Source organism: Rattus norvegicus, chromosome 14 (assembly GCF_036323735.1).
Source record: "Rattus norvegicus strain BN/NHsdMcwi chromosome 14, GRCr8, whole genome shotgun sequence".
Lineage (NCBI taxonomy): Eukaryota > Metazoa > Chordata > Mammalia > Rodentia > Muridae > Rattus > Rattus norvegicus.
In genome coordinates, this window is record NC_086032.1 from 77,099,205 (window position 1) to 77,119,902 (window position 20,698).

The 20,698-nt window shown below is 49.2% G+C and overlaps 1 long non-coding RNA gene across 2 annotated transcripts; it reads right to left on the bottom strand.

Moving 5' to 3' along the window:
• Nucleotides 1-13,842: 13,842 nt before the first annotated feature.
• LOC134481773 (uncharacterized) lies at nucleotides 13,843-20,395 on the bottom strand. Of its 2 annotated transcripts, XR_010057572.1 has the most exons (4): nucleotides 17,625-20,395; nucleotides 16,385-16,550; nucleotides 14,827-15,019; nucleotides 13,843-14,692 (listed from the first exon to the last, which is right to left on the bottom strand). It is a non-coding gene; the product is annotated as an uncharacterized LOC134481773 (long non-coding RNA). The 2 variants fall into 2 exon arrangements; XR_010057571.1 differs by having other exon boundaries at nucleotides 13,843-15,019.
• Nucleotides 20,396-20,698: the final 303 nt, after the last annotated feature.

A 20,698-nucleotide genomic window follows, 5' to 3' on the forward strand; every position in this document is an offset into this window, starting at 1 on the left:
TCTTTCTTTTGAGTTATCTCAGATACTACTATTTTGTCATGGTGATGGAAAACTCACTAACATAGCTTCCTCTGATTCCCTTTGGGGCCTTAGGGTAGAGTAGGGGAAGGCAGCCATCAGGAAGCCACAGCACATGATTTTCACCACACCCCTTGAGAGTAGCAGGGGCCCACACATTCAAATTTTAGAACCAGCTTCACACTCTCTAAACTCTTGGCATCATCATGAAAATGCAGAACTTATAACTGGGATTGTTTGAATTAGTCCACCAACTTGAGGACAAGGGACCCTATAATAAGAGTGTCTGTCCCCTACCTGGATTCCTTGTGGCATGATGGAGCAGGATGAGGTGGGGAAGGAAGAATAGCATTGGGTCTCCCGGTCAGTATTCTTGAATCCTTGCTATGTCCTTAGTTCCCTTTGGGGCCTCAGATGCAAAGATGAAGACAGGACATGCCTTGCCCCCAGTCTTCATTATGGCCACAAGTTACGATTCTAAAAGGTGACCTTCCACACCTCAGGGCCTCTGTGGCCTTGTGTGGAAGTCATTTGTGTAAGTCAGTGGGGTCCTAGTACCAGTTGACTCCAAGATCCCCATTCTTACTCTCCCCTACTCTGTCCAGTGTTCCCAGGGGCTGACACCAATAGGCTGAAAGCTCACAAGGTGCTATCCTCTGGATTCCAGCTGTGTTTGGTTAGTAGAAAGCTCTGGAAGGAGACTGGAGAGACAGGGTTTCTTGCCTTCCTTCTCCACCTCTCTTTGACTCTCCATCCTGGGGGCACTGGACCTACCCTCTAAAAAAATAATTTTTAAAAAGATTTATTTATTTTACTTACATGTGTGCACTGTAGCTGTCTTCAGACACCAGAAGAGGGCGTCAGATTGCATTACAGGTGGCTGTGAGCCACCATGTGGTTGCTAGGAATTGAACTCAGGACCTCTAGGAAGAGCGTCAATGCTCTTCACCACCGAGCCATCTCTCCAGCTCCCAATATTCAACTTCTTACCAAAGTAGGGTATCCATTTCCCTGTAGAGGCCCTAACTGATACAAAGCATTTCTAGATAGATTTAAAAAAGAAAAAGAAAAAGAAAGAAAGAAAGGAAGGAAGGAAGAAAGAGAGAGAAAGAGAGAGAGAGAGAGAGAGAGAGAGAGAGAGAGAGAGAGAGGATGGGGAGATGCTTCGGCCTGTTTAATACTTTTCATAGCATGGGAACCTAAGTTCAGATCCCCAGAATCCATATAAAGGCCAGTATACAACTGTAATCCTGGCTCTTGGTAGGGATCCCTGGAGCTCACTGGCCAGCTAATCTAGCAGAATCCCTGAGCTCTGTGTTTAGTGAGAGATCCTGTCTCAAAAAATGAGGTGGAGAGAGAGGAAAACACCCAACATCAACTCTAGTGGTGAGTTTGGTCTACATTGCTTTGGGTCCCATCAGGTTGCTCGCTTTCAGACACCTGCCCAGGAAAACACACACACACACACACACACACACACACACACACACACACACCACACACACACCACACACACACACACACACACACACACACACACACACACACACACACACACACCCCTCTGTGTTGTCTGGAAATCAACAGTTCAGTTCAAAGTGAAGATCAGCAAAGATGAGAGACCCACAAGTGTTTCACCTGAACCAACAACCCTAGCTCAACCGCCACCACTGTCTATCCATTTCTTTTCATACTCACTCCCAACATCACGTGTCCTCCACGGGTCTTGCCTCAGCACCTACATCTGTCTCAGCTGACATCACTTTGCCAATCAGCCTGAGTCAGCAGAAGTGGCAAGAAAGTGCAGCACACTGCCAGAAGGTATTTGGTGCATTTCTCTATGGAGTCCTGACAAATGCAGCTCAAATATGCAATGTAAGGCAGATCAATACATGCATGAAGACTCCTTCATCATGTGTCCTTTCACATGCTTTAGGAGAACATCCTCTCTCTTGTGTTCGCTTCAGCTAAATGTTCCTTCACGTGTTGCCCCAGCAGAACACCATCCAACTGACTTTCCAAAGAACCCTTAAGTTTCCACTTTAAATTGTCCTGTTCCTCGGAGGGCTTCTGGATCAGATCTGAGTGTACAGACTATTGGTTTTTGGCTCCTAAGGAAGGTCGCTGGGAAGCCCACAAAGCTGCCACCACCATCACCAAAATCCAAAGACCAAAGGAATTCAGACTGTGTCCCCAAGAATGCCAGATGGAGATGCCCCCAGGAGGACACACCTCATTATAAACACGACATTCCATAGGCTATTTTCACTTTGTCTCAATCCATTTAAACCATTATTTAGATAGGAAAATTATATTAACATCCAAATAACTCAGCAAAACATTTTTTCCTGTAATAAAATGGTGAGTTAGGAGTTTCCAGGATCATTTCAAATAAGTCCTATGAACTGTCAGAATCAAATACATGTATGTCAACAAAAGCATTGTATGGTCTTGAAAGGGGCTTTCTAGATTCTTCTTTTGTGAACAAATCTATATTGTCACTTGTTTCTCACATGAGCCCTGGTTTGGCCTTCTTTGAATAGCATCATCTCTCAAGAAGGAAAAAGTTAGCCAAAAAGAAAAAAAAAGAAAAAAGGCAGGAAGGTTGTTGTCAGCTAACAAGACTGTCAGTCAGCTACTGCTGTGTGGACAAATCCCTTCATCTAAGCTGGTAGCTTCAAATAACAAATAACAGGTAACTGGGGGTTGGGTTAGCTAGGCTGTGCCCAGCTAGAACATTCAGGGGACAAATTTGGGATGACGTTGGTCATCCCAGTACAGGTGTCAGGACTGGAGAGATGGCTCAGTGGATAAGAGCACTGGTTGTCCTTCCCAAGGACCCAGGTTCAATTCCTAACACCCATATGGTAGCTCGCAATGTCTCTAACTCCAGTTCCAGGAGATCTTACACCCTCAAGTAGACATCGGTACAGGCAAAACACTAACACACATGAATAAATCTTTAAAATAAATCAGCAAGTACAGGTGTCAAACAGGAAGTGGGCAGTGTGGCCCTGATTGTGTGATGGCCAGTGTGTAAGTGTCCACTTGCCATAACCTGGAATCAAGTGAGAAGAGAGCCTCAGCTGAGGAATTGTCTAGATCATCTAGGGCTGTGGGCATGTCGGTGGGGGAGCATTCTGGTAATACCTGATGCAGGAAGACCCAGCACACCATGGGTGGCACCATTCCCTAGGCAGGGGGACTGACCAGTGAAAGACAGGAAAAAGCCATTTGAGGGCACTCATTCTCTTTGATCTTGACTGTGGGTATGGATGTCAAGCTCTTGCTTCAGTGACATCTATGCCTCAGTAGACTGAAGCCTGGAGTTGGAGGCCGAGTTAACCCCTTTTCTTTTTCTCTTTCTTTCTTTTTCCTCCTTTTCTTTCTTTCTTTCTCTCTTTCTTTCTCTCTTTCTTCCTCTCTTTCTTTCTCTCTTTCTCTCTTTCTTTCTCTCTTTCTTTCTTTCCTTCTTTCGTTTATGTAGATATTTTTACATCATGCCCAGGAGACCAGAAGAGGGTGTTGGATCCCAAGAACTGGATTTACAGGCAGCTGTGAGCTGCCATGTGGTTGCTGGGAATGGAACCCAGGACCTTTGTAAAATCAGCCAGTGCTCTTAACCACAGGGACACCTCTCCAGTTCCAGTTCAGAGTGTTGTCACCTAAACCGTAGAAATGACACTAAAGCAGGTAGGGAGCCAGAGTAGAGCTCTAAGCCAACCTTGATAGCTGAGCCAGTGGCATGAAACCAGTGAGGTTGATGGCGAGAGCAGAAGAACAGAATGGGTAGGTGTGGGAATGCCCCCAAGGGTCACCCTACTCTGAGACACAGGGACAGTGAGAAGCCAGAACCGTTCTATGATTCTCTGTGACTGTCTGAATGAGATGCTGCCACATGGTCTCTAGGACATTTGAATACTTGGTCCCCACTCATGGCTGCTGGAGGAGGACTAGGAGGCATGGCCTTGCTGGAGGAAGTTTGTCACTGGAGGTGGGCTTTGAAGTTTCAAAAGACATTTAGAGTGGCTCTCTTCTTTCTGCTTCCTGTTTGTGGTTTAGAATGTAACCTCTCAGCTGTTACTCTGCTGCCTTCTACCTGCGACCTTTTTCTCAGCCACCATGAACCCTCTGGAACCCTGCGGTGGTTTGAAAAAAAGAAAAAGGTGCCCTTAATCCCATAGGAGAGCCATTGCTAGGAGATGTGGCCTTGTTGGAGTAGCTTTGCTGGAGGAAGTGTCACTGGGGACAGGCTTTGGGGTCTCAGCTGCTCAAGCCAGGCCCAATATGGTGTTCTCTTCCTGCTGTCTGCCCATCTGGGTAAAAAAAGAAACAAAAAACAAAAAACAACAACAACAAAAAAAAAGCCCTCAGCTCCTTTCCTAACACCGTGTCTGCCTGTGCATGGTCATGCTCTGGCCATGACAATAATGGACCAAGTCTCTGAACCTGTAAGCCAGCCCCATTTAAATATTTCCCTTTATAAGAGTTGCTGTGGTTATGGTGTCTGTTCACGGCAATAGAAACCCTAACTAAGACAAGCTATAATTCCCAAATAAACTCTTCTATAAATTGCCTTGGTCATAGAGTTTTAATAACAGGAACAGAAAAGTAATTAATCCAGTGTCCCTGTGGTGGGCTGCGAGGCAGTCAGTCGTGCATTCTTCAAAAGCTCTGAGGTAGTGACTGTATCAGGATTCTGCAGAGGAACAGAGCCAGTGGGACGAGCATATATCACAAAGGGATTCGGTAAGCGGACTTATGCAATATGGGCTGGGGAGTTTGGATCTCATGTTGGAGACTTGGAGGATCCCTAGAGAGCTGAGGTGTGAAGTCCATTTGGGAGGCTAGAAGAAGCTTGGCCTGGGTCTCCTGTTAGGAAAGAACAGCAGCAGCTGGGGCAGATGTCCTCCCTCAGCAGGGAAGAGGGCAGACAGGTAAGCTGCCTTTTCTTCTAACTGCTTTATACCTCAGCCTCCTGCTAGAAAGTGTTGTCCACTCTGAGAGGGTGGCTCTTTTCTCCTCCGTCAACCCTCTCTGTAAAGCCCTCTCGGGTATAACCACAGATGTGTCTCCTGGGTGATTTCAGGTGCCATTAAGGTGATGACACAATCAGTCATCACAGCAGTAGACCGTCAAAGCTAAATTTCACCAGTGAGCCTAGTCTTTAAGTAGCTCTGGCTGTTCTGGATCCATGTTCCAGCCTGGTCCCACGCATCAGAACTGAGAGATCTTCTCAGTCTCCACAGGCCCCACTGCTCTCTGTTGGCTTTGGACATCCTGTGCTGGACAAGCGAGGGGCAGCCAGAGGAGATACGATGTTGGACAAGGCAGAGTCGTGAGCGGACTTGAGGCTTCTCGTCCCCAAACTAGAAGAAGGGCTCAGTTGATAACCTGGAACTTTAAAGACTCAAGGATGCTTTCCCAAGCTTCCCTTCATGGCCCTTAGTACAGCCCTAGGGTACAGGAAGAGGGACTTAATACCAGACTGCACTGGAGGAAGGGCTGCTGCTGGCATTTGTGAGCAAATTGTAGATAGTTGGGACAGTCTGTAGGAAGAGCCTCAGGCCCATGATAACATCCTATGATGGAGGAGGGTAAAAGACGAACAGTAGGAGTCAGTTCTCTCCTTCTACCGTGTGAGTTCCAGGGATCAAATGCCGGTCACCGAGATCCGTGACCTTTGTTCGAGGCGGGTCACCTCACCGGGAATGGATCCCAGGTTCCCTCAGGTTGCTGCGTGACCTTCAGTGAGTTGCACAACCTGTCCACACACCTGTTGCCCCATCGTGTAATGATGGTCAAAAGTAAGGATTTATTGCTTCCTTCTGTGAATGGAGACAGTTTCTCAGAAATCCTGCCCTGAGGGGTGGTAAAGTACAATTGCCTAAGAGAGATACTACAGGACAGGTGGAAGGCCTGCAGCTCTGTCTGTTCTTTTGACATCATGATGAGATGTTGTCATTGACAATATTTACTCTCCAGAACTGAGTGGGGTGGGGGGAGAGCTGCAAAATAATTTTCCTAGTAGTTGAGTCAAATATTTGTAATGTTGAACTCCAGGTCAGATATGCCCAGGCCTCAAGCAGGGACAGGGTGTAGAGCTGGGCCCAGGCTTGCCTCAGTTGTTCTGTCTTTTATGACCCAGATGTTCTCCCAGGAGATAGCCTTGCAGACCACCAGGGGCTCAGACCATGCTAGGCACTTGGAGGTGACATCAGCAGAAACAGGATCCTGGCCTCTTCCTTCAGCCTCTTGCTGTGGAGGACCATAATACCAGGATTATCCTGTGTTCCTTGCCTAGGCCAGCCTGGGCAGTGCTTGACTGCTGTATTGAGGGACTGGATCTGTTCAATTCAGCCCCTGGGGTGAGAGGAGCAGGCTTAGTCCAGCACTCTGGAGATCTATCCAGCTGAACACAGCTGGGTGACACCTTTCACTGCCTAGTGTCATGCAAGGGAACTGCTCTCCCTCCCTCTCCTGTGAATCCAGCAGCCAGGGTCATGCTGGCCACCACCCTGGGTAAGAGTAAGCATGGGCCCCTCTACTATTACAGCAAGCCATGTGATGAAGTTTCTTCCTAGGACACCAGCATCTTGCCCTGAGAAGGGGTTAGGCTTCATTCCAACTCTTTCTCGTGTGTGTCTGTGTGTGTGTGTGTGTGTGTGTGTGTGTGTGTGTGTGTGTGTGTGTGCGCGCGTGCGCGCGCGAGTGCGGGCGTGCGTGTGCGCTGTATCTGGTTTATTAACTCAACATATGGGTAAAATAAGAGCCTCTGGATTGAGGACCCTTTACTGTTCCCCATCACAGAGAAGGGATAGGAAATAACCACTGGGCATCCCTTTGCCTAGCTCAATTGGTTCTCAACCTTCCTAATGCTATGACCCTTTAATACAGTTCCTCATGCTATGGTGACTCTCCAACCATAAATTATTTTCGTTGTTACTTCATAACTATGATTTTACTGTGGTTATAGATTATGGTATAAATATCTGTGTTTCCCAACGGTTTTAGATGATCCTTGTGAAAGGGGTCTCGACCCACAGGTTGAGAACCTCTGACTTGTAGGACCACGATCTGAGGTCCCTTCCACTCCCCTCTTCCCCGAATCCCCTCCATGAATGATCAAGAAGGACCCTTGCCTCTGCTTCCTAGAGCTGGCAGAGTCCTGTTCACACCAGGAAGTCCTCTGAGGGGCAGGGTTTGGGAAACCTGAGTTGACGGGATGGACACCCAGATACCTAACTGCGAGGGGCATCCTGGTCCAGGCCATGTCACTCCTTCTGTTCAAACAGCCTCAGCTCAAATGTTGCAGCCTGAAGTAACCTCCCTATTACGTAGTGATGTCTCCTTTGGGCCTGGGCTAGGGAGGACTACACACTCCCCTCTGGTTGGAGAAATGCTCTCTCTTCAGAGCTCCTCCTGCCTCAAGGCAGGTGAAGGTCTCTACTTTCACCTATAGGCCATCTGGGCCCATCAACTGAACAGCACCTGCCACTTGGGAGTTAAGAGCGAAAAGGAGAAAAATACAACCAAAATCCAGGGCTCAGAAACTGCCCAACCAGGGCAGAGAAACTGGGACACGGCAGATTTCTGGAGGCCATATTTTACTTGGAGCATTTCCTTCATGTCTGCTGCAGCCATGAAGCATAATATATTAACTGCCCAGTTTGGCAGGACAGCACCGTGCACTTGTAACGAGCATGTGGTAAGACATCATGTAGATCTGGAGGCCTGTAAAGCTTGACCTTATAAATCTGTGCACATCAGCTGCACACAGCAGCCTCCCATGTGGTGAACGTCACAGACTTAGAGTTCTTTAATAACGGAACAGCTGCCCCCCACCCACGACCCCCCTTTAATACTCCCAAGTTTCTATTTCTCATACAAGAATCCCTGATGAGGATATAGGACCCTTAGGGCTAAGTGCCTTACAGGTGCCCTTTAGCATAAAGTGCCACCCTGTCACTGTTCCCTCCTCTCCTGCTTCTTGGTCAGGCAGGGTTGCCTCTGTGCTGGGTGCAGGTGTGTCAAGCCCAGTGCCTTGTGTATGTCAGGTAGGTGGTCCTTCCTTCCAAACCCATGACTACTCACTGTAAATTAGGGTTTGGCAGGTTTTTTTTGTTTTTGTTTTGTTTTGTTTTGTTTGTTTGTTTGTTTGTTTGTTTGTTTTACAGAGGACAAGACATGGTTTCTTGAGCCATCCATCCGGTGTTGCAACTCCTTGCTCTGCTGCTTTGAGAAGGAAACACATAGATGATAAATAAAGGAATGGATGCTGGTGTGCCAATAAAACCATTCATAAAAACAAGTGTCTTCGCTTGGCCCTGAGGCTGAGTTTATTAGGCTCTGCTTGGAATGGTAGGTGCCTAAGTGGCCAGTGTACTGGTATTTGCTCCCTGGGGGATTCACAGGGTCAGCCCCAGGATTTGTACTGACTACCCAGAACTCCCAGCAGGGAACGTTGAGCTCCAACAGTGTGCAGACAGTCCCCCTATCCCTCTCCGGGAAACTGGGACAGTTGTCACTGTTCTCATACATTCCACTGCCCCACCCCACCCCACCCTGCATCCCCACTCTGGCAAGGAAACCCAGATTTGGGAGTTAAACCATTTCCCTCGGTCCAAAGAACAACTTTGGTAGCATTTAAAGTAGTTTTTCTGGGCTCCAAGGCACAGGGGGAAAAAAAGCTGGAAAACAGATACCCTAGTAAAGGTTCAATCTACGACACTGGGTCCTTTGCCTCAGGACAGTAGGCTCTGATGCTGTGAGTACCTTCTAGAATTCTGAAGCCTGGATGTGGCTTCACTTTGTGGCTTGGGTGACTAAATTCCACTGCCACCGATCTGAAAAAAAATAAAAAAATAAAAACCTCCCTGTAGTATTGCCACAAGGACTAAATAAAACACGTGGGGAACTTCTTGGGAGGCGAAAATACTGAGTAAATGTTAGTTTATCTAATTTTCCAGAAGAGTCCGGGCAGTAGATGTGACAGCCGTTTTCTCTGAATTAAAATCCTTTCCGTTGGCATCTCCCTCCATAGTCCCCAGTTTTGGCACGCGCCTTCCACAGGTGGAGCCAACTGTGATGCTGATTAAAATCCCCCTCCCGCCCGCCCGCCCGTAGCTGTAGCTGAAACCGGTGGTGAGCTTTGCTGGCCCCGCCGCCCCCACAGGGAAGGGCTTTGAGCCTTTGGAGGAGACAGGCCGGTGCAGGGGGCAACTCCCTGCCGGCCCCTCAGAGGAGGCTCCCGGCAGCATGGGGTTCTGTTTAGGGAAGCCGGTTCTCTGTCTGGGCAGATGGCCTGCAGGGACCGGGGCTCCGCTGATCTGGTTTCAACTAATTCTATTAAATGGAAAGTTCTGTAAAGCAGATTCCTACGCAAGCCTCTGTCCACATGGTGATTTAATCGAGTAAATTAAAACATGGTTGCTCTCTGTCCCCCTTGTTTTTTGCGGTGGTGGCCCTGTAGGGAATCCAGTGGGGAGGAGGGGAGGCCCTGCTTGTGTAGGGGCTTTTGGCTGCAGGCTATGTCGGGAGCCCTTGGCCAGAGACCAAGCTCAAGAAAAGCAGCCTGGGGACCTGCAGAGAAAGAGCTAGAGCAGTAGGTTTTATGAGTGACTTCTAGCAATCCATTTACCCCGTCGAGGTGCAGAGAGAGACTAACCAAGGTCTCCCAGGACCAGATACCAGTAGAAACTGGTATCCACCAAAAGCAAGCCAAGGAAGAAGACCTAGGAGCCAAGAGGAAGTGTGCACTCCTGCTATAAGGAGACACTTGGTTCCTGGAAGTGCAGCGGGGAGCCTAGGCAGGGGTGTGGTTGTGGGTGGAGGTGTCTATGTGACATCTCACATCCTGGGAGGAAGATGGATATCTGTTTTCCTTTTCACTCGGCAAGAAACACTTCCTTCTCTCTATCCTTCTGTGATTATGCTGCCCATACTATAGGGAGTCTCCTCTTCCCATTTGCAAAGACACTATCATTGTTCTGTGGCTTTCACAACTCTTCTCTCAAGGACTAGAGCTTTGTACAATGGTGATCTCACCATCTGTGGGACAGACAGAGTAAAGGGGAGGGGGCAGGACCCAAATTCTGATCTTTTGGGGCCCCCTTTCCTCTCCAGTGACTCCCGAGGATGTCCACTAGCTCCTCCAGCTCTCTTATGCCAAGCTGGAGCTGGGCGATACTTGTAAGAAGTGCTGGGGCTTGTCATTCCTCCCTGCCACATCGAGAGGCAAAGACGGTTGCCTTCTGTGTTCAGTTTGCACTGTATTCCTGCTCAAACATGCCTCAGTTGGGTGTGGTGGTACACACCTTTAATGGAAGCAGAGGCAGGCAGATCTCTGACTTGGAGGCCAGCCTTGTCTGCAGAGTGAGCTCTAGACTCCTGGGATCAGCCAGGCAGATGTTAAGGTCGCCTCCATTTTGTGTCTTAGGACCAGAGACAGTAGCTTCACAAACTTCGAAGCTCAGCTTCACATCTGACTGTGCAGTCTTCTGAGGTGGGCATCCCCAGCTAGGGACTGAACAGCTTGTTAAGGAGATAGAAAAGAGGTCTGGAGCTGGTGTAGGATCCCTAGTCCTAGCTACAGGTAGAGAAATGGGGCTCGATACCCCTTCCCTTCTGCCACACCCTGCATATCCTCCAGAGGTCTGTGGGGTTGGCTGATAACCAGGCTGCTCAGGAAGAGGGTACCTAGACTTGTGGTGGGGGTTCTTCCCACAGAGGCAGTGTCTCCTGAGAGCTGCCAGCACCCCATCTTCAGGCTCCAGTTTCTACCTTCTGGCTGTGAGGATGCTGAGGAGGGCCAGCAGCATTTTTGGGGGAATCAGGTTGACTCAGCTCTTCTGGGAGACACTTTAAATATGGCTGTCCATGTCCTCTCCTGCTGGGGTTCACCTGCTGAATTATAGGGGCTCAGCTAACTTCCTCCTATTATCAGACCCCAAAGCATTCTCTGATTGTATTTACTGCCACTCAAGGGTCATCCAGGCAGTCTTGCCAGCCAGCCTGTTCCAGATTGCCACCTGTCATTCAGCAACCCTCTGTTCTTCCCAGTAGCAAATGTGTTTTCTTGAGAATGTACATGGTGTGCATGCGTGTATTTGCATGGATATATGAACGTGTCTTGAAGTCTGAGGTTAGGAGTCTTCCTCAATGTTCCCCACCTTATAGATTGAGGAAGGGTCTCTCTCACCAAACCCACAGCTAGCTCTTTGGGTTCTCAGCTTGTTCAGAGGACCATCTCTGCCTTCTGTGCACCGGGATTATGGGTAGCTTCCATACACACCTGGTTCTTCTGTAGGTACTTGGATGTAAGCTCAGGTCCTCATGCTTCAGTGTTTTGCCCACTGAGGCGTCTTTACATCTCGAGCTTGTGCACTGGGTTGTCCTGCACAGGGAGCCAGGGAACATCCATGGCTACAGGCACACCTCTCCTGGGGCATACGACTAAATGTATGTGAACGTGGTCCCCTGGGTCCCAACCAGATGGTTAAGTTCCTGCACATTCTTAGGAAACAAGCTGAAATGCAGTATTTACGTATGACAGTGTGGCTATTGGAAGAAAATCACCAAGCCAAAACCAGCAAGACATTAGATGGTAGCAGGTGAGGAGTCAGAGGGTATCCTGTTCAAATCCATCCTCTGTGGGGGGGGGGGGGATGGGGGGGATGGGGATTTCCAGGAAGAACAGCATCCTTCCCCATGTGACATCAGGGCCTTGGAGCAGTGTAAACCAAAGAGAGAAAGAACTGCTCCATATAAGCCAAGACCCGGAACAGCTGGGTGCCGGGTGACACACAGAGTCAAGACCAATGAGGAACCAGCTTCCACAGAGGGTAGAGTACTTTCACAAAGGGGTCCAAAGTCTGTCTCACTGCACAGGAGTGTCCCTTTGTAGCTGAGGGGATTGGGCTCTTGGGTGCTTGCTTATCTGGAGCACTGGCGAAACAGTGGCTGGTGAGAGTTTATAATATATGAGTGCCAAGACACTCATCGAATTCACCAGGAGACAGGGCCTTGGGTTTAACCTTCAAACAGCCTGCAAAATCCTAGCAAGACCCTGAGCTTCTCCATGTGTGGTAGCCCTCCAGCAGGGAACTCCACACCAAGGAAAAGCAGCACCGGTGCTCTGAGATGACACATAGCACAGCAGTCACAGACACGGTCTGTGAGCTAGGACATTTTAGCATCTAATGGCTGCTTTCCACTGTGTGGCCCCAGACAAGTTCCCGGACCTCTCTGAGCACCAGCGTCCTTATCCCAGACCAGAGGATGCTGGGATAGAGCATCTTAGACTCAGCATAGAGACCAGAAGTAGATGCAGGGCCAAGTCTATGTACCCTGGAGGACAGTGGTTCTCAACCTTCCTAATGCTCTTTAATCCAGTTCCTTGTGTTGTGGTGGCCCCTACTATAAAATTATTTCATCGCTGCTTCATAACTAATTTTGCTACTGTAAGGAATCATAATGTAGTTGAAATACAAGCTCAAAAGAGTTGCAATCCACAGCTCGAGAACCTCTGGTCTAGAAGGAAGGCTTCTTTGCACCTTTCTGTGGGCCACACTGGATTCTGCCTATCCAGACTTTAGTATTCCTATCCTTTCTTCCTACAGCATGTGTCCTGGCCAGGGAACTGGTCAGTGTCATTTGACAGGAATAGTTGTTGTCTGTTACTGGAGCATTTGCTTCAAATCTCTCTGCTGGACCAAAGCTAGCCATGATTGACAGCATTGAAACCACCCTTGTTCTCCTATCCTCTTACCTGGTCCACAGCGAGCCTAAGAGCTCCCAGTTATTTCCAGGCCACCAGGATGAGGGAAGCTGGGAAGTCCATGGCTTCGCTGCTGCTTCCCAGATGGCTGTGGAGTGCATTCTAGTATGGTGAGAAGACTGCCCAGCCAGTCCCTTTCAGGAAGCCTCACCACCACAGTGCTAATTCTGCAGGCTGTCATCGTTGGGCATCACTGAGTGCTGATGGCCAGCAGAGTGGGTGTAAATAGAGTCAAGATTTTGCTCTACAAATGCCTTGGCGCACAGCTGCTCCTGGGAACAGCCCCCCTTGTCCTTGCCATGTTTGCAGCGGCTTCTAATTGGCCTCATCCTGACCCAGCCTTGGAGAGAGGCCCTAGCCGGTCTCTGCCATGGTGAAAGGCAGCAGATGGAGTTCGGAGCACCCCTGAGCATCACTTACTGGGTGCGGAAACTGGCAGAGGCTGACGTTTGGAAGACAGCAATCCAGAGGCCCAGCTCCGTCACTTTAAAGTTCTGCCTAGTGCTGGGGACAAAACCAAACCAAACCAAAACTTTCCCTCTTGTCAAATTTCAAGCCCTGAAACTTACCACCGCACATACTTTTGGAGCCTCGCGTTTGATCCGTTTTTAATTAACTCATTTTGAAGCTTTCATACTTTCCCTCAAAATATTTTATTGGCATTTCATTAGCATTGTCTTCCCCGGGCAGGCGGCGATACAGCCAGCGAGGGTCACCCAGCAACATGGCTTGGCATTTGGACACGCTTTTGTTCCTGTCTCCCTGCCAGGCCTCTCTGGGGCCCATGCATTTACTGTTAAAATATTACAGAGGCCCACACCCGAACGACCATAATCCCTCCTGCTAGACTGTCTCTAATTGATTTAATTAGTCATAATTGCTCAGCTGGGTTTGCGCACATACTTGTGTATGATTATGGAGAGAGGGTGGGACCATGGTGAGTGCTGGGTCCCTGTCATGGTTAACAGGAGTATCTCAGAGACACCGGGGACTTCACGTAGACATTGGGATAGCACACTTAGAAACTTAAGCTTTTAGAGTAGAAGTTTTGTTTTTCGGTTTTTTTTTTTTTTTAAGATTTATTTATTTCATGTATTGAGTACACTGTAGCTGTCTTCAGACACACCAGAAGAGGACATCGGATCCCATTAAAGATGGTTGTGAGCCACCACGTGGTTGCTGGGAATTGAACTCAGGACCTCAGGAAGAGCAGTCAGTGCTCTTAACCATTGAGCCATCTCTCCAGCCCTAGAGTAGAAGTTTTAACATGGTGCTCCCTTGAATGTTTGGGAAATTAGTGGTCTTGATGTCGGTGAGGTTTAAAAACAAAGAACTGAAATCATGAAGAAAATAAGGAAGTAAGGCAAGGCAGATGGAAACAGAAGCCATCTCCCTATCCTCCCTTCATCCCCGGAGTCCATGTGCCATAATCAGTGGACTCACTAACCCCGTCCTGCCATAGAGCTAAGGTACTTTGGAAAAACAGAACCTGTTAGCAGTATCTGTGGGGACCTAAGGAAATGCCAGAGGATGCAGAAGCCAATTCCACCACCAGGAGATGAGATGTCATCAACAGAAAGGTCTCTAATTATCCCCATACGAGTCTCCTTAATTAATTCAAGCCGAGTTAGTGATACGAGGTCGTGTGCTTCATGGGGCAGCTTCCTGGTGACTAATATTGGAGGTCATAAAAGAAGCAGACATGTTCTCGCTTCCTAACAGTCCCCAGGTTCCCTGTTGTCCCAGCCTCAACCCAGCTCACAAATGACCTAGCTGCTGCCTCTGATGGCTAAGAACACAGCAGGTGAGGATTCCAGAGGCTTCTGCAATGTTGGTTGTATGTAAAGGCTTTTGGTTTATCTGAACATCGTGTCCAGCCAGGAAACTCCAGGAGACCTAGCAAGAGAGAGGCCATGAGCTTCCTGGAGAAGAGAATGGGTGCCGGGAGCCAAAGTATTGGGAGTGAGGGTCTGCTGTGCGGTGGGGGCATTGACTGCACAGTCCTAGGTCCTGGTCCAACTTCCTTCTACCTGTTTCTGGGTCTCAGGAGTGATGTTTGAGCATCTCAGCTTGGGTCTGTGTTCGTGTGCGTCAAGGCCATGGTTTTGGAAGCAGGTGAACCACGGAGACTGGAAGGAGGCCTAGAGAAGGGTAGGGGTGTCGAAGAAGCCAAGGGGAGCAGTGAGCTTTCCAGATTCTGAACCATCTCAGCTCTTGATGACCCTACAGAGAAACATTTTACAAGTCACAGCTTCGATCAACTCATGGGGAGTTATTAAATGAACCTCTAGGCTATGCCTGGGGAAATAGAAGCTGGGAGGACCAAGGGGACCCAGGACCCTGACATTTTCTCCTCCTCCTCCCACCAGGGAGTCTCTAGGGCAGAACTGCTTTAATCTGAAGAAAATCCTAAAATAGCCCTGAAGACGATGAGAGGATATTAGCTTAAATTCACCCCCAGGGTGACTCACAGGACCTTTTCTAACAAAAACACAGGAATGATTTTTAGAATCTAACCAATGTTACCCAGCTCCACAGATCTCCAGAACCTCAGGCAGTCTGCCGCAGCCTCTGCCAACAGAGGTGCCTTATCAGAAGGGTGTAATTACATGTATTTATACACATAGATTCTGAGGGGGGTAGGGGGGCTCCCAGGATGGCGCTGGAGCCAAGAAAAAAAATAGGAGAAAGAAAAGAAAAGAAAAAGGCTTCAAAAGTCCTGACAATGCACCATTCTTCACGCAACAAAGCCATTACAATAGCCAGCCTTTGATCTTGCCGGCTCCTGTTGCCAATTGTATTTTGTCACTGCTGGGCTGTCACCCGCGAGGGAACACTTTTGAATTAAGCAGTCCACAGCAATTTAGTTTGCACAGGCTTTGAAGTGCCACCATCAGTCAGGCCAGGGCTAACTTTTTTCATTAAAAAATTTTCAACTTCTCTAAGGGGGCTTTTTGACTTTTTTTTTTTTCTAAGCCTGCCGGGGCAGTTAGATAAGTTGAGCCTCCAACCCGTGGCCCCTAGACATCAAAAGGCCTCGGCCGAGTCCTGCTGGAGGCAGCCATCATTAAACCCTAATGGAGTGCTTCATTAGGGTCGCTTCAAAGGCTGGGTTTACAGACTGGGAAACTGACTAATTTACACATTGTGGGAAAATTGCTACCAGCTCTGCCCACACCCCAGCGGGGGACAGACGCCCTCTTTCTCTGAGAGGTGGGAACTGCACACGCTACCCTTTAATTGCCAGCCAGTCTTTTCAAGGCAGCCCCAGCCCTCAGGCTCTGTCCTAAAGTTCAGAGGGCCTGACAGAGCCTGTATCATCTGCCCACCATCCCTAGTCCTGTTTGTCCAGCATCAGTGTGGGGCAGACATAACCATAACGTATAGGCTTTGGAGCCCAATACTCCCAAATGAGCTTGGTTGTCGATCCCAACTCTGATCTGATCAGGAGACAAATGTGGGCAGGAGTGGATGCCATCTGAGCCTCAGTCCCCTCACCTGAAAAATGGGTATGGCTGATGCACTTCCCATGGGAACTCTCAATAACATGATGCCAAAGGGAGTGCAGACCTCATCTTCCTCACTTACCTTGTCCTACCTGGCTCTCTTTCTGGGACTGTTGATCCAGAACTGTGACCCACAAGGACAGCAGTGTCTGCCTCTGTGAAGCCAGGCTACTTCCTCTGCGTTTCAGGAACCCTTGGCCACGGCCTTCAGGACAGCGCGACCTCATGCACGTTCCCTGTGCTGTGTCCTTTGTCACAGAAACAGTTTGGAACAGGCAAAGTAAAGTATACTGTCTTCTGGGACACTTCCCCGTGAACCTGCAAACTGGGCCAGTTTAATATACAATGTGATCCCCAGAGAGTCTGGCATAGAGAGCTGGCTCTGTCCTCATGGGCTAGATGGCACCAGCCACATTGCCTGCCTTCTTTGGGCAGCAGAAGCCACCTAGACTTGAGAATTGTAGGGGATGGGGTGCAAATCTTCCTATCCTGGAGCACATGCCTGGAGCTCCTCTCCAACCCTGTGGCACTGATGTCACCAGCAGGGTCTCAGGCCACTCCCACCAAAGGAATCTGTTTTATCACCTGAGCCAGATGACCTGGGTACTTCCGGGACAGGGTTGAAGGACCCCCACCCCCAAGCACCCAGTAGATTGCTATTTCTCAAGCCCAGTAATTTTGACTTCAGAAATTCAAATCTCTCTTGAGTCCCGTGCCTGTTGTTCAATGGGAATCTCTGTGTTGTTCACATGGCGACAGCAGAGCATGCTACTCATCCTTCCCAGTGAGGAGGAAAGGAAGCATCCTGACACCGTGCAGTATAAAGGCCACGTGCTGGCATGCCCCAATCCCCATAGGTAACTATTAAATAACTGCTGTCAGTTGAGCTGACTGTAAGAGAAGGGAAAGGGCCTACCCAAGGCCACACAGCCCATACATGGTTCCTTGTGAGAATCCTCATCCCTACCCACTCCGGGCCACACAGGGGAAGCCGGATGTCCTATTCCTATATGCCCCAGCCACTAGGCTGGGTAGGAGGGGACCCCAGGGTGAGCTGTTTGCCCAGTCTTTTAGCACAGTCCCATCTCCCTCCCACTTTCTATTGGCTGATCTTCCTAATTACAGAGAAAAAATTTCTATAGTCACTTCCTCTACTCAACCTTTCACTTAAAAAAAAAAAATCACCTCCCACCCCTCAGTTCCCAGCCTCTCCGGGAAGCGCCCCGGCCGCAGGCAAGCATCGCTCGAACCACTTAGCAAACCGCAAATTTCAGAGGCCTCGGCACATCTGCGTTTTATCAGCTTTTTCCGGATAGTATTACCCCAAGCAATTGTCTGCAGATCGGCCGACAGCTGAGACGTTCAAGCGCTGAATTACAGAGAAAGGGCCGGAGATAAAGCCAAGCACATGTATCCCATCAAAGTAATGAAAGCAGCCTGCCGCCAGGCCGCTTCGCTGCCTCCTTCCGAGCCGCCCAGCCGCTCTGCAGGAAGGCTGATTAACCCTTGCGAGGTGGGGGAAGAAGAGCAGGGGTCATTCAATACCCAGGCTAATCACAGACCCCAAAGACCGGAGGGGTGGGGTGAGGGGTGGGGTGAGGGGTGGGCCGGAAAGAAAGGCCGCTGCTGAGGGCCACTATGACCTCAGGAGTGACCGCTACGTTTTCTGTAGCGGGGGCTTGTGGGCTGGGGATAATAAACAGCTCCCAGCACACCCTGGAGAGAGGTTGAACAGTCACAAACATGTAAATGAATAAAGGACCTGGTGGTCACAGGGTCCCAGAGTCTCTACCGGGATAGAAGGCAATCCCTGGTCTTAGCTGTGGCTGTCATTTTCAAGAGCTGGTGACTAGCATTTTGGGAGTACCTACTGTGGGCAGGGTCCCTTCCTCCCCTTGCTTCCTGTGCCCCTCCCTTTAGCATTGGTGTTTCCAGGTAAGAGGTGGGCATTATGATGTCTCCAACCCCTACTCCCCTGGGGATCCATGTCACTTAGGAATCTGTGTCCTACCCCTCCAGGGCACCCACACTTCTCTACCCAACCCTGGAACCTCTGGGATATAAGTGTATCCTACTCTTTCTAAGTTGACCAACACCCCTCTAGAAGGGCTGACACCCTCCCCCAACAGTGTGTGAGAGACTACCCCATTTTGGAAGGTAGTCCCTTTAGCAGTGTGTCCTGTTGGTTTATGTAAATGTGCCTTCCACCCGACAAGTCCAAGGTCGCACCCCCACTTAGTGGCACCTTGCCTGCTGACCAATGAGCCCCTATAGTAGGTGTTCCCACTCATATCTCTTACACCTTTTCTTGGATCCTCTCTGTTTCGCCAGAGTCTTTTTTATTGTTAGGTGAGGTCTCCTTGAGTGTCCCCAGCTTAGACACTGCTCAGTTTAAGTCTTTGCAAAGATGGATTCATGCTGCCTCCTTACCTGGGTTCCTTTGCCCGTGGTGCCCTTCGAGGGGAATATTTATTTTATTCATTCATGGTATCTTGAGATAAGTTCTCCTGGGGTAGACCATGCTGCCTCAAACTCACAATCCTGCTTCAGCCTCCTGGATGCTGTGTCTGTGGGCATATACCTATGCCAGTCAAGAATTCTCGGTACAAATATGACCCTAGCCCATCTGTCCTGTACTTTTAGGTAGTTTTGTAGCAGGGCAATCCTGGGCATCGAGAGGCCTTCCTCATTGAGTAGCTTTATGTTCCAGCCTAAACCAAGAAATCCTCTGGAGTTCTGGGAGGGCTTTAGGGAAAGTCAGTTTTTACTAAAGAGAACAATTTTCTGAGACAGTATGTTGTTGACTGAGACAGACCTCAAAAGTCTGCAGGCCTCATCGGGATGGTCTCCTGTGGGCAGGTACCACGGATCTGGGGAATATGGTCGCTGTCTTACTTAGGAGGGTTGTCTTCGGCAAAGGCTGCACGGAGCTGACTGACAGCACCCTACAGTGGTGAGCTTTATGCTCTGTGAGCTTAACCTCTGTCAAAACAAAGCCAGGCTGCTCACAGTGTACGAACTTCCCAGTGGTGTTTGTCTGGATGTTGCTTTGAAGACAAGACATCACTGAAGACAAGACACCCTGCTTCAGGATAGGCTGTCTGCTAAGCCCTTGGTGACAGGGTGGAGGTTCAGAGGGACATGGAGCAGGGTTGCAGGGGGAAAGCTTAGCCCTAGAAGAATTAAGCTTGTTAGAATTACTAACACTGCAGGCAGGCAATGAGAACACGGTGAGAGCTCTGAGAAGAGGAAGTCAGGGTGCATGTGGCAGAAGTGGAGGGGGATTATGCTTTTCTGAAGATAGGGGTGATTTCCTAGCACAAGTCTGCAGCCAGGCTCTCCGATCCTGGGTAGGAGGCAGGGAAGTGGATGGCAAGGAGGGCGTGCAGCTGCCAATACTGTCTTTGACCTGAATTCACTTATCAAGATGAGAGGCCCTGGCACTCCAAGGTGAGGCACTGCAGACTCACTGTGTCTCAGGTGCCTGAGGGAAAGGACTGCCAAATATGGCGGCCTGAGCTGCATTCTACTTACATTCTTGCATTTACCACACTTTCAGCTCTCATAGGCACCCTTGAAGACACCCTATACTGAAGCCTTGAGAGATAAACTGGAAAGATTGCCCAGGGCCCTACAACAAGGACTGGAGCTAGAAGGTGAGGACTAGCCTTCCTTTCCAGAGTCCAGGAACTGGCATTGGGTGAGGCTTCTGTGTCCTCCTGCTGCCGAGATGAGGAGATGGATCCCTGAAGGAACAGAACTTGAACATACCCTGTCAGAGCCAGCAACCACTTCCTCATGGTTCTTGCCTCCAGCTTCATCTGGTTTGAGGTGTCATTTTGAAGGTGGCCTGTGCCACCCATACCTAGGATTTGTTCTTTTAGGCAATTGCTGTTAAGGAAAGGACCAGGTCATGTCTGTCAGGAGTGCCAGTTGCTATAGCTGGCCCAACTGTCATTCACCCCTCCCTCTCATGTCAACTCTGCTCAGTCCATGGGATCCTTTATAAATTCTATCAGTAGCCATAGAGATGGCTACATAGGATGAATCCTGAGGCAGCTTTAGGAATGGAAATCTGGGGAACTGCCCATGTCCACTGCTGAATCTCAGATTCCCAGAAGGGTGCAGTCTGCCAGGAGGAACCCACTGGCCCCTGTGCCCTGTCTCTGCTGCCACTAATGAAACTGCACTTGTTCCGTCAGCATCTCTTGACAGGTACGTGAGTCAGCAGTGCCCTTATGGCCTTAGACAGTGAAGCTGACATGGTCCCGGAACCCGCCGTTTCCTCCAAGACTAAATATTTGTTTTTCTACCCTCTGGGCACAATTGTTCTTGAGCCAAAATATATGGAGCTCACCCATAAAACCGGTATTCTGGAAGGAAGAAATGGTAGGAA